Raw genomic sequence first — 14652 nt, forward strand, 5'->3', positions numbered from 1 at the left:
CCTGCTGTGCCAGCATCCCATATGGGCACCGGCTTGAGTCCCAGCTGCTCCTCTTCCGATCCAGCTCTCTTCAATGGCCTGGGAAATCACTAGAAGATGGCCCAAGTGCTTGGGCCCCTGCATCCATGTGGGAGACCTGGAAGAAGATCCTGGCTCCTGTTTCCTGGCTCCCGGTTTTGGATCAGCTCAGCTCTGCCCATTGCAGTCATCTGGGGAGTGAACCAGTGGAATGGAAGACTTCTTTTTCTCTGGCTCTACCTCTCTCGCTGTAACTCTGTCTTTCAAATAAATAAAATAAATCTTTTAAAAAAAAGCAAGTCCCAAAGGGACAAATGCCATATGTTCTCTCTGATTTGTGAGAATAGAGCACCTAACAGGAAATCTGTAGAAGTGAAATTGACACTTTGAGAAGTGATGACTTGAACAGCTCTTGTCTTGACTGTTGAGAAATGAGTTTTTTCCTTAATAAAGAATGGGACTGGGAAGGAAAAGGGAGGAGAAGGTGGGGTGGGAGTGTGAGTGGTAGGTGTGGGGAGCAACCCGGACTAGACTAAGTTACTGGAATTAAGACTTATTCTATGCATCTGCTCTCCCACAATGTGGCGCTGGGAGAGGAGCGTACAGCTTCTACCCAGCTGCCCCTTACCAACTTGATAAGCTGCAAGAGCTGCTCCTGATTGGAGTTGAGCAGCATACTCGGCGTGCGGGCAGCCGAGTTGGGATTGGCCGAGGAGGACTATAAAGGAGGAGAGAGACGGCATGCACCAGGAACATCTAAGGGGAACATCTGAGGGAACACCTGTGCAGCCCCCGAGAGAGCCGGCCGGCGGTGTGCCGCTCCCCCGCGGAAGTGGGGAATGTGGCAGGGGGAACCGCCCTTCCACGGAGGTGGAAGGGTCGGTAGCCAACCCGGGAAGAACCAGCAGCAAACCCGGGGAGGGCCGAGCAGACGAAAGAACAGCGCAGGGTCCTGTGTCATTCCTCCACGAAGACGGGGAGCGACAGGTAGGGGGCTATGGTGGGAAGAATCACCATATTCCTAAAGTTGTACTTATGAAATTTGTATTCATGAAATAAAAGGTTCCTTTGGGAAAAACAAAAACAAAAACAAAAAAAAACAAAGATTCCTGGACACAATCTACCAAAATTGAGTCATGAAGACATAGAACACATAAACACACCAATAACCAGGATGGAGATTGAATCAGTAGTAAAGACCCTTCCAACAAAGAAAAGCCAGACATTTAAAGAAGAACTAATTCCATCTCTTCTCAATCTATTCAAAACAATTGAAAGGGAGAGTATTCTTCCAAACACTTTCCATGAAGCTGGCATTACCTTAATTCCTAATTCAGAAAAAAAGAATAATAGACCAATTTCCCTGATGAGCATAGATGCTAAAATCCTTAGCAAAATGCCAGCCAATCGAATACATCAGAAAGATCATTGACCCAGACCAAGTGGGATTTATCCCCGGTATGCAGGGATGGTTCAACATCTGAAAATCAATAAATATGATACATCATACTAACAAACTGAAGAACAAAACCATATGATTATCTTAATAGATGCAGATAAAGCATTTAATAAAATTCAACATCCTTTTATAATGAAAATGTTAAGCATTTTGGGTACAGAAGACATATTCCTCAACATAGGCAAAATTATGACAAACACACAGCCAGCAACCTATTGAATGGGGAAAAATGGAGGTATTTCAGTTAAGATCCAGAACCAGACAAGCATGCCTACTCTCACTGTTGCTATTTAATATTGTCCTGGAAGTTCTAGCCAGTGCCATTAAGCAAGAAAAAGAAAGAAAAATGATAAAAATTGGGAAGGAAGAAGTCAAATTATCACCATTTGATGATGGCATGATTCTATATATAGGGAACCCAGAAGACTCCATGAAGAGACTATTAGAACTCATAAAAAGGGTTTAGTAAAATAGCAGGATCTAAAATCAATAGCTTTTATATACACAGACAATGCCATAGCTGAGAAAGAACTTCTAAGATTAATTCCATTCACAAAGTTACAAAAAAAATTGAAATAATTTGGAATAAATTTAACCAAGGATGTCAAAATCTCTACAAAGAAAATCACAAAAAATTAAAAAACAAAATAGAAGAAGACATAAAATGGGGAAAAGTCTTCCATGTTCATGGATTGGAAAAATCTGCATCATCAAAATGTCTATCAAACCAAAAGCAATTATAGATTCAATGCCATCCCAATAAATATAACATTCTTCTCAGATCTAAAAAGCATGATGCTAAAATTCATATGGAAACACAGAGATCCTGAAGAGCTAAAGCAATCTTAAACAACAAAAATAAAGTTGGAGGCTTCACAATACCAGATCTGAAAGCATACTACCAGGCAGTTATACTCAAAACAGCCTGGTAGTGGAAAAAAAAAAAAAAAAAAAAAACAGACATTTAGACCACTGGAACAGAAAAGAAACTCCAGAAATTAATCTTTGTATCTACAACCAATTGAAATTTTACAAAGGAGCAAAAATCAATCCCTGGAGCCAAGACAGTCTCTTCAACAGTTTGATGCTGGGAAAACTGGACCTCTGCAGAAGTATGCAACAAAATCCCTACTTTATACCTTACAAAAAACTCCACTCAAAGGCCGGTGCCGCGGCTCAATAGGCTAATCCTCTGCCTTGAGGCACCGGCACACCAGGTTCTAGTCCCGGGCAGGGTGCCGGATTCTGTCCTGGTTGCTCCTCTTCCAGGCCAGCTCTCTGCTATGGCCTGGGAGTGCAGTGGAGGATGGCCCAAGTGCTTGGGCCCTGCACACCATGGGAGACCAGGAGAAGCACCTGGCTCCTGGCTTTGGATCAGCGCAATGCACTGGCCGCGGTGGCCATTGGAGGGTGAACCAACAGCAAAGGAAGACCTTTGTCTCTCTCTCTGTCCACTCTGCCTGTCAAAAATAAAAAAATTAAAAAAACTTCACTCAAAATGGATCAAGAACATAAATCTACAAAATTATACCATCAAATTACTAGAGAACATTTGGGAAACCCTACAAGATATTGGAATAGAGAAAACTTGGAAAAATGCCAGAAGCAAAGGCAATCAAAGCCAAATTAACAAACAGGATTACATCAAGCTGAGAAGCTTCTGCAGTGCAAAAGAAACAGGAAGATGAAGAGGCAACCAACAATGGGAGAAAATATTTACAAAGTATACAACTAATAAAGAATTAATTTCTAGAATCTATAGAGCTCTAGAAACTCAACAATGACAAAACAAACAATGCAGTTAAGAAATAGCCAAAGAAGCTGAAAAAAACATTTTTTAAAAAGATTTATTATTTATTTATTTGAAGTAAGAGTTACAGAGAAGCAGAGGCAGAGAGAGGGAGAGAGAGAGAGAGAAGCCTTCCATCCACTGGTTCATTCCCCCAAATGACCACAATGGCCAGAGCTGGGCTGATCTGAAGCCAGGAGCCAGGAGCTTCTTCTGGGTCTCCCACATGGGTGCAGGGGCCCAAGGACTTGGGCCAATTTCTACTGCTTTCCCAGGCCATAGCAGAGAGCTGGATTGGAAGTGGAGCAGCCGGGACTTAAACCAGCATCCATATGGGATGCTGGCACTGCAGGCAACAGCTTTACTCGTTATGCCACAATACCAGCCTCTGAACACACATTTATTTATTTGAAAGTCAGAGTTACACACACAGAGGAGAGGCAGAGAAAGAGAGGGATCTTCCATCCTCTGGTTTAGTCCCCAATTGGCTGCAACAGCTGGAGCTGTGCCAATCCAAAATGAGGAGCCAGGAGCTTCCTTCCAGGTCTTCTATGCTTTCCCAGGCCATGGCAGGAGCTGGCTATGAAGTGGAGCAGCTGGGACTCAAATCAGCACCTATATAGGAAGCCAGCACTGCAGGCAGTGGCTTTATCTGGTATGCCACAGCACCAGCCCCAAACACATTTTTCAAGAGAGGAAATTGAAATGGCCAACAGACATATGAAGAAAAGACTTTCTATATTAAAATTGAATTTAAGGATCATTTAGAATAACTCCATTTATTTCTATTTGATTTTGTTTCTTTCTGCCCAGTTTCATAACTATCAATATGCATTTTGGTAGATTAATGCTTTTTTTAAAAGATTCATTTATTTATTTCAAATTCAGAGCCTCAGAGAGAGAGAAGGAGAGGCAGAGAGAAGTCTTCCATCTGCTGATTCACTCCTCAATTGGCTGCAATGGATGGAGCTGCACTGATCCGAAGCCAGGAGCCAGGAGCTTCTTCCAGGTCTTCCCATGCAGGTGCAGTGGCCCAAGGACTTGGGCCATCTTCTGCTGCTTTCCCAGGCCATACTAGAGAGCTGTATCAGAAGTAGAGCAGCCAGGACTCAAACTGGAACCTGTATGAGATGCCAGCACCACAGGTGACAGCTTTACCGGCCACACCACAATGCTGGCCCCAGATTAATACTTATTTTTAGGGATATTTCAAATGGCATATTTTTAACATTTGAATTCCAACTGTTCATTTTGATGTAAAGAAATTTCTTACAATAGTTCACATACTAATTTTGTATGTTTCTCCCTGTCTCCATCTACAATCACCAACAGTTAAGATATTGCACTTTTGTACATTTATTTATTTATTTATTTGAAAGGCAGAGTTAGAGAGAATGAGAGACAGAGAGAGAGAGAATCTTCCATCTGCTGGTTCAGTTCCCAAATGGTTGCAATAACTGGGGGCTGAGTAAAGCTGAAACAGAGTCAGGAGCTTCTTCTGGGTCCCCCACATCAGTGCAGTGGCCAAAACATTTGGGCCATCCTCCATTGCCTTTCTTGGTGCATTAGCAGGGTGCTGTATTGGAAGTGGGGCAGCCACGACTTGAACTTGAACTTGAACTTGAACTGAGATGCCAATACTGCAGGCCATGGCTTTAACCCACTGTGCCACAGTGCTGGCCCCAATACTGCACTTTCAAAATGCTAACATTAAAATTTTGAACACCACATTTGAGTGATTCAGTCTGAGATCCAATAGAAGCAGTGGGGAACCACCAAGTTGCTCTGAACATTTTGTGCTCAAATGCCTGTTCCTGTAATTGATATTATACAATTCTCCTTATAGAGAGCTAGTCTGAAGTTCATGGCCTTAGAGCACATTGGTAACTTAAACTTATTTAAAGATAATGATCAATGCTCTTGCAGAAAATTATCTGAAATGCTGACCAGAAGAGGCCCACAACCACACAGTGGGGGAGTGTGTGCACAGTCATGGTGGTTTTTGGTAGAAGTTTAGAACTTTGACAGGACAGGAGCTGGCATGTAGCATAGTGGGATAAGCCACAACCTGTGATGCTGGGATAAGCTACAACCTGTGATGCTGGTTCAAGTCCTGGCTGCTCCACTTCCAATCCAGCACCCTAGAAATGTACCTGGGAAAGCAGTGGCAGATAACAAAGTGCCTGGGACCTTGCAATCCATGGGGGAGACCTGGATAAATCTCTTGGTTCCTGGATTGAGTATAACCTAGCCCTGGCCATTGCAGACATTTGGGGAGTGACCTGGAAAATGAAAGTGCTCTCTCTTTCTCTCTGTCTCCCCCTATCTCTTTTTTAAAAAGATGTATGTATGTATGTATGTATGTATGTATGTATGTAATTATTTGAAAGGCAGAGTTAGAGAGAGAGATGGACAGAGAGAAGTCCTCCATCTGTGGGTTCACTCCCCAGATGAACACAGCAGTTAGAGATGAGTCTGTCCAAAGCCAGAAGCCAGGAACTTCCTCTAGGTGCAGGGGTCCAAGCACCTGGGCCATCCTCTGCTGCCTTCTCAGACACACAGTCAGGGAGCTGGATCAGAAGTGGAGCAGTTGGGATTCAAACCAGTGCCCATATGAGATGCTGGCACTGCAGTCAGAAGCTTAACATGCTAGGCCACAATAAGTAAAGCTTAAAACATTTTTTGTGGGGCCAACCCTGTGGCATAGAAAGTAAAGCCACCACCTACAGGGTTGGCATTCCATATCAGTGCTGATTCAAGTCCCAGCTGCTCCACTTCTGATCCTGCTATCTGCTAAGGCTGGTGTGGTGCAGCAAGTTAAGCCACCACCTGCAATGCTGGCATCACATATGGGATAATAATCCTTGCTTCTGTTTGTATGGTTCTGAGGTCATGTCACACAGCTGAGAGCTTGCTAGTTGGAGCCATTGTCTAAATTTGAAGACTAGAATAGCAATTTTTTTTGAGAGAGAATTTAAAACCTCATGTTGGAGATACACAGGGTACTTCGCAGTGTTTACAAAAATGGAATTAACAGAAAAGTTCAGTTTGATGCAAATATTTTTGAAATCCAGCACTCAGGTGAGAGGGGCAATGTGGCTCCTGAACGAGTCCAGAGCCCTCAGCTCAGCAGCTCGGCTCTCCTTCCTGGTGTGGCCATGGCTTGGCAGCCCATGAAGTAATCTCTGCCTTTATTCCGTGAACATCCTCCCTCTTGTTGCCACTGCCTCTCAGGCCACCACGCTCTGGTCTGCTTGCGTTGGGTCCCCACCCATGCAGCTGCCAGACCTGGGTTTGGGCTGTGAGCAGGAGGAGGTGGAGGAGGGGCGGCCTCTGGGTGGCATGTGAGGGAAACTGCAGTTGGACGCAGTGTTTCAGGCTGCTCTGCAAAAAACAATGCCTTTGCAGAGTGGAGGAGGAGGCAGAGGATCCAAGTATTTTAGAACATGCTCAAGAGGAGAGCACTTAACTATAGAGTTCTAGAATCTAGTAGAATGCAATGAAGGATGGCCAGTGCCACAGCTCACTAGGCTAATCCTCCGCCTTGCAGCGCCGGCACACAGGGTTCTAGTCCCGGTCGGGGCACCAGATTCTGTCCCGGTTGCCCCTCTTCCAGGCCAGCTCTCTGCTGTGGCCCGGGAGTGCAGTGCAGGATGGCCCAAGTGCTTGGGCCCTGCACCCCATGGGAGACCAGGAGAAGCACCTGGGTCCTGTCTTTGGATCAGCACGGTGCGCTGGCTGCAGTGCGCTGGCCGCGGTGGCCATTGGAGGGTGAACCAATGACAAAGGAAGACCTTTCTCTCTGTCTCTCTCTCTCATTGTCCACTCTGCCTGTCCAAAAAAAAAAAAAAAAAAAAAAAAAAAAAAAGAGAGAGAAAGTTAAAAATAGAAGTAGCTTTACATGCTGCATAGAGAACATGTTATAATCAACAATACAATAGTATTTAAGAAAAAGTATAGGTTTTCCACTTCATTTTATGTGCCATTATATTGACTTTGAATGGATATGCTGTTTTTAGGTGTTGCTTTTTTTTAATTCTACATTTTCAATGAATGATCTTAGAAAGATTTTACATGATATTAGAAAGAAATACCTAAAAGAGAAATGCAGGTATTTTAGAATAAGTAAAATCCTTTTTTGGTATGGAAGACTTCATTGATTTCATTAGAGTTTCCCTGTCTTGTAGTAAAATGTGCATTACTGGGATAGAATTAAGTTTCACAATACATATACCTGCAGTTAAGTCTTCTTTTCCCTAAAGCACATGCATCAATATAAAAGACCAGAATTTAAATCACACTCTAATTGCTTTCCTTGATTTTTCTGAGGACTGAGTGTGGTTTTAATAATAAGCAAACCATTGTTTGGCTTTTATTTAGTGTGTTTCTCTTTTCTTTTTTGTGCATCAAGGGAATGCATGCTCTAAAAAAGTATAGGAAGATCCAGATACAATTGGTACCTTCAAGCTATTGGTGTATTTAAAAACTAATCATGCTACACTTTCAATATATGAACTGTTAGACAATGACATCTGTAGTTTTATGTCCTTTTCTATCTCATAGAAATATGACACTTCAATATGTAAATGTACATAAACTAATGCTATTATTTATATCTCTATCATAATTTAAGTTGTAGCTATGTCATTGGAATATTTTAGAGGTTATCTATATTTACATTGCTAATGTTAGTGTTTTTTAGAATTTGTTTACACCAGATGTGTATTTTTGGTTTGGCATAAGCTGCTATTATAACTTTATTTGTTTTTTTGTTATAAAGAATTTTTGAAGGAACAGTAATTTCTCAAGGATTGTGAATAAACACATTTTTACATAAAGGAAAAAAAGAAATCCATACACACAGGGAGTCTTCAAAAATTCATGAAGTTTTCATGTTATGAAAAAAACTATGCATGTATTTTAAATATTTCTTTTATTCATGGAAAGTGTATATTATGGCAAAACTGTATGGATTTCAAAATTCTACACAAACACAAACTTTTTTAAAGATTTTTTAATTTATTTGAAAGACAGTGCTACAAGAAGGCAGAGGCAGAGACAGAGAGAGGTCTTCCATCTGCTGGTTCACTTCCCAATTGGCCACAATGGCTGGAGCTGCACTGATCTGAAACCAACAGCTTCTTCCAGGTCTCCCATGTGGGTGCAGGGGCCCAAGGACTTGGGCCATCTTCCACTGCTTTCCCAGGCCATAGCAGAGAGCTGGATCAGAAGTGGAGCAGCTGGGACTTAAATTGGTGCCCATATGGGATGACGGCACTGCAGGTGTCAGCTTTACCTGCTACGCTACAGTGCTCCCCGCCCCAATCATAAACTTTTAATTCCATTTTACAATGGACTTTTTTTCTGTTCCAATTTCATTTTAAAGGACCTCGAAATTCTGTCAATTTGTTTCCATTAAAAAGCACTGATTTTTTAAAAAATTATTAACTTAAAAGTGCCATGCACCAAAAAAAAAAAAAAATGGTCCACAAAACATTCTCCTTTCCTTCTGAAGGTTTTATGATGCATTGTTATCATTAACCAGTCTTTTACTATTAAGCTTAAATGGTCAATTGAGACAAAGAGTTCTGAGACCATTCTTCCACCACTGACTAATCCTGGGGTGGCAGGTATTAGGGTTAATTGTCATTTAGCCTTCAGAGCTTTCTGGGCAGACTCCATGACCTTGCCAGCTGTGGCAGCCTTCTTGCCCATTGCTTTGATCTCACCTACAGCAACTGTCAGTCTCTTATCATGGACAGCAAAACAACCCAGACGAGGATAGTCAGAGAAGTTTTCAACACATGAGCTTGCCAGGAGCAAATCAACAATGGCAGCATCACCAGATTTCAGGAATTTAGGTCCTTCTTCCAGTTTCTTTCCAGAATGGTGCTCCATCTTTCCTTCACTTCAACTCAGCAAACTTGGAAGCAATGTGGACTGCGTGACAATCCAGGACAGGGGTGTAGCCAGCACAGATTGGACTTGGATGGTTCAGGAGGATCACCTGAACAGTAAAGCCAGCTTGTTCCATTTATGGGTGATTTTTGCTGTCAGCAGCAATGTTACCATGATGAATATCTTTGACAGATACGTTCCTGACATTGAAGTCCATGCTGTCCCCAAGGAGAGTTTCACCCAAAGCTTCATGGTGTAGAGGAAAAAGGCCACAACCAGAGGCAAAGAAAGGAAAGTGGATTCCCAACCCTAACCTTGAAAAGTGGCTGCTCCCAATCATCTGGTGAAGCAGCTGTGCATGGTTGTCTTGTCTAGGGAGGGAAGGTATCCTAAGTTCTGCTTCTGTAACTCCAGTCATAAATCTGTCCTATAAATCTGCCCCTGGTGTCTCTTTTGTAAACATACCAGACCCACTGATCATTGGAAGTGTCCTAAAAAACATAGGCTATAATTTAAACCCACTTAAGGCATGATGCTGATAAACATATAAATATTGTAAGAAGCTGGGGTTTGTTTGATGCTCAGTTCTCAGGAAATGATTCCAGCTGAATCCGCTGGCATTAATAAACTGACCTGTATCCTCCGCTGACTCTGGTGTCTGTCTGAATGAAGGGAATTTTCCACCCCAGGTTTCTGTAACAGTTTGGTGCATTGGCAGGGAACCCCTGCTGTGCCCATTAACCGTGCTGGGAGATGCCCTGCTGTGTTTGAGTTTCTATCTGCAGGACTCATCTGGGGCCTGAGAACAGCCCATGGACTGATTGGAAGGCACACGTTCTGACTCATTCTCCAGGATCCTAACTTATCAAGCCAGAGCCCGCTCCCCCAAGACTGACTCCCATGGCCGACCAGACGAGACAAGTGGACAGATCCTCCTGGACTTCAGGACACAGTAAGATGTCCCAGAGCTCCTAGCATTCAGGTCTGCCTTTGTGCGGAAGCAGGAGACTGATCACCTCCTGGCAATCATTGCAGTTTCTCCTGTTGGGTCCTCATAGTGAGGAACCTGGCTGGTCCTGTAACGGCAATCATTGTGACTGCTCCTGTTAGGTCCTCACAGGGAGGTACCTGTCTGGTGTCTGTAACAAAAGAATATGTGTGTGGTAGGAATGTGTTTGTGGCTCCACAGCCCTGTGGCTAAGTAGTCTGATTGAGCCCTTACCTGTGGCTCCGTGTTCTCCACCAGGAGAGTGGCCACGAGGGCAGAGAGGTTATAGCCCAGATCAGTGCCTGCTCCAGAGGTGTTTGTCTCTTGTGACATCAACCAAGGGAGACACATTATGGGAAAATCCCACTCAAAAACAACAGTTCTAGACCGTATGATCAAAACTTTAGGAAGGGTCACTAATAAAAATGTGTTCTAAATTTATAAAAAGAAAGAGAGAAAGAAAGAGAAAAAGAAAGAGAGAAAGAGAGAGAGAGAGAGAAAGAGAGAGAGAGAGAGAAAGAGAGAGAGAGAGGAAGAGAGAGAGAGGAAGAGAGAGAGAGGAAGAGAGAGAGAGAGGAGGAGAGAGAGGAAGAGAGAGAGAGGAAGAGAGAGAGGAAGAGAGAGGAAGACAGAAAGGAAGAGAGAAGGGCATTTTGGGCTTTTTTCTCTCTGGTTTGTGGTACGTTAACTCCACCTTTGCTGGGAGTGGGAAGGAGAAAGCTCAGCTGCCTGTCAGAATGGGGCAGTAATACTTAAAAGTCTCCTGAATCAAATTAACTAATGATCTCCAGTGAGCTTTTCACCTGTGACACCCTAGCCCCTAGCCCCTAGTCCCACAGTCAGCCTTGGGACCAGTCTTGTAGCTGCCTGACAAGTTTGTTTCACAGATGATTCAGGTATCTGACTGTTGTCTAGGTGTGGCCTGGGATGCTTGTTTTTCAAGACTAGGCTCAAATTCAATTTAAAATCTAGAGATATACTTGATGAATAACAATCTCATGCATAAAATTGTCAGAATCATGGCTTTTGTGATAATTTGGGAAAATGTAACTGGACATTAAGTTTAAAGAAATTTCTCTTTTAAATCTAAGAAGATCATAGCTTTAAAAGAAAAATTGTGCTTCATAATCTGCCAGACTTGTTTTATTACTCAGTTTAATAGATCTGGCAAGGTAACAATGAGTAATCAGAGTTTTATTTTATTTTATTTTTATTTTTTTGACAGACAGAGTGGACAGTGAGAGAGAGAGACAGAGAGAAAGGTCTTCCTTTGCCATTGGTTCACCCTCCAATGGCCACTGAGGCTCGTGCCCTGCGGCCGGTGCACCGCGCTGATCTGAAGCCAGGAGCCAGGTGCTTATCCTGGTCTCCCTTGGGGTGCAGGGCCCAAGCACTTGGGCCATCCTCCACTGCACTCCTGGGCCACAGCAGAGAGCTGGCCTGGAAGAGGGGCAACCGGGACAGAATCTGGCGCCCCGACCGGGACTAGAACCTGGTGTGCTGGCGCCACAGGCAGAGGATTAGCCTAAAGAGCTGCGGCGCTGGCCTCAGAGTTTTATTTTTATGGCTTCTAAGGTGGATCTTACAAAGTTAAAAAATTGGTTTAACTTTAAAAAATACTGTGAAGTGCAAGAGCCAACTATTAATGTAGAATAGCTGCCAGAGGCCACTTCCCATCTAAGGTAAGGGTGGCACCGTCACCACCACTGCTGCAGCTATGGCTCTTCAGGGAAACCTGTGTGGGGAGCACAGGAGGGAATGGCTGTGGACTTCAGGCCAGGACAACTGGATGGTGGGCTGGGGCTGGAATCTGCAAGCCAGGCATTGTGGAGGGAGGGGGGTTGCCTGTGATGTGTGCTGCCCCTCCCACTCATCCAGGACTCTGAGCTGCCTGCTGGCTCAGCAGTGCAGAAATGAGCAGGTCCGTGTTGTTACTGCTCTGTCTGCTGGACTGTCACACTAAGGAGCCCAGCACAGGAGCTCCAGAGGTCACACTGGAGGTGACCTGGTGACAACCAGGTAGGCAGACCACCCACACAAATTCCTATATAAATTCCTGGTTACAAATTGCCTTAGTCCATTCCCCTTTGAGAGAGTTCTGCACTGATAAGCAGGGACAGAACCAAATTCTTGTAGCCAGGATTCAGCTCCAGTCATGAGACTGAGGGCCTTCCAGACTCCCAGAGCCTCTCCACAGACTCTCCAAGGGGGACCAAAAGAGCTCCCACTGCTACTGCCACCTTACCTCCCTCCCTCTGCTGAGACCAGAGGCCCCTCCTCTACCAAAGTCCAGCATCATGCTTCACCTCTGCCTGCCACAAACTGAGAAACCTGAACAGAGAGAGAGGCATCTCCATTCAGCCCATAGTCAGTGAGCGCAGGGAGCTCCCGTTGCTGACTCCCAAGACAGAGCTGTAGGCAGCGGCAGCAGCAGTGGTGGCAGCAGGAGTGGGGAAGCAGCTACATTTCCAGAGAACAGGCACTCCGCGTGCTCCGTGAGAGATCAGAGGGCCCCTGCAGACTGACCAAAACAACACTATACCAGGGGACAACTGATTTATCATTACCAACCATTTAAACCACTGATTTCTTCAATGTGAACGAATCTGGGCCCTCCCAACTCCAAAAACCCAGAGACAGTTCTGAGAGTTTCTGGGGGAAGCTGGCTTCTGTCACATTTGGATCCCCAGTTGCTGATAGTCAGGCCTCTCTGTGAATTTACAAAGTGGGGAGGAAAAAAGCTATTTGAATGGAGTCAACAGCAACAAGAGGACTTTTTTACTCTTAAAAAGGCTCTACTAGTGAGATGGAGAAAAATGACAGATTAGGGAGTGGCACACTACACAGGGCTAGGGAGAAACAGTGAGGAAAAGAATAGGAGGTATGCACTCACAGAGATTAGAAGAAAAAAACACTCAGGAAGCCCCATGAGAGGAGGGGAACCAGCTTGAACCAGTGTGGTGAGTGTTGGCATGCACCCAGAGTGCTCCAAAAGCTGAAGCCAGGGACAGCCAGAGCCGGCAGCATTTTTAAGACAGGGTAGGGGGCAGGACAGATGGCAGCAATCCATAGACATAGCATAGCATGGGTCCAGTTGAGAACCCAGAGAACCGGTGGTTGCTGGTGGTCACCTGAGGCCCAAGTGGATGTGGAGAGAGGTGACTGATTCAAACCAACCTCTCCAAAACAAAACCCACTACCTGGATGAGAAATATTCGATGCCATTTTAAATCAGGTCTACAACCAGGGAAGCCCACAGCTGTGCACATAATGGCCCACTGAGAAGAGGTGCCTGAACACAGTGCTGGCAGCAGCAGTGAGCAGACGTTAAGCCAGTGACTCTAGCATGTGATCCAGAGCTAGGAGTGGAGGGAACATCCCCCACTTTCTCAAAGATTGACCGGGAAATGGATGGGCAGCTACTGGAAACAAAGGGGTTCCTGTACTGGCAGTGTCTGGGGGAACCTCAGGTGCTGAGGTCTTGGAGCCTAAGTGTCTACATGAAAAGCTGCAGGGCTAGAGCATTGACCAGAGCCCCCAGACCACACCCACCACATACCTCCTGGTATTCACTGAAAAGGCAGACATTCCATGAGGCCACAGAAACATAGTCCCAAGATAAAAGTCAACAGAAAAAAAAATTAAAAACAACTCCAAAAATGCCAAAATAACTGAAATTCAAATAACAATAATAAGGAAGTCACCATCAAGCCCCCAGAGGACCACAACAACATTTCAGTATTAGAATGGAAAGGGGCCAGCACTGTGGCATATTGGGTAAAGCCACCACCTGCAGTGCCAACATCCCATATGGATACTGGTTCAAGTCCCAGCTGCTCCACTTCTGATCCAGCTCTCTGCTATGGCCTGGGAAAGCAGTGGAAGATGGCCCAAGTCTTGGGCCCCTGCACACTCATGGGAGACCTGGAGTAAGCTCCTGGCTCCTGGCTTTGGATCAGTGCAGCTCTGACTGTTGCAGCCAGTTGAGGAGTGAACCAGTGGATGGAAGACCTCTCTCTCACTCTGCCACTCCTCTCTCTCTGTGTAACTCTGACTTTCAAATAAATAAATCTTTGAAAAAAAAAAAGACTATGAAGAGATTGAGATTGTGGAAATGCCAAAAATGGAATTTATAAAATTAATCATAAGATTATTAAAAAAAATCAGAAGCAAATCCACAAACTAAAGAAAACTATACAAGACATGAATAAAAATTTTTCCAAGGAAATTGAGAATATAAAGAGAAACCAAAATGAAATTTTAGAAATGAAGAATTCAATGGATGAAATAAAAAATATAGTGGAAATTCTTAACAGCAGCTTGAGGCAGAAGAAACAATATCTGAACTAGAAGACAAATATTTGGAAATCTTATAGTCTGACAAAAAAATGAAGACAATAGAAAACTTAAAAACAGTTTTGGAGATCTATAGGATACTGTAAAATGACCAAACATGTGGCTCTTAGGAATGCCTAAAAAAGTGGAATAAGAGAAGGGAAT

At 44.1% G+C, this 14652-nt stretch overlaps 1 long non-coding RNA gene and 1 pseudogene across 1 annotated transcript in view; both read right to left on the reverse strand.

Moving 5' to 3' along the window:
* LOC127489323 (uncharacterized) overlaps nt 1-14652 on the reverse strand; it is a 403737-nt gene that overhangs the window by 39209 nt on the left and 349876 nt on the right. The window lies entirely within an intron of this gene.
* LOC127489436 (elongation factor 1-alpha 1-like) overlaps nt 8747-14652 on the reverse strand; it is a 60617-nt pseudogene continuing 54711 nt past the window's right edge.

Source organism: Oryctolagus cuniculus, chromosome 12, assembly GCF_964237555.1.
Source record: "Oryctolagus cuniculus chromosome 12, mOryCun1.1, whole genome shotgun sequence".
Classification (NCBI taxonomy): domain Eukaryota; kingdom Metazoa; phylum Chordata; class Mammalia; order Lagomorpha; family Leporidae; genus Oryctolagus; species Oryctolagus cuniculus.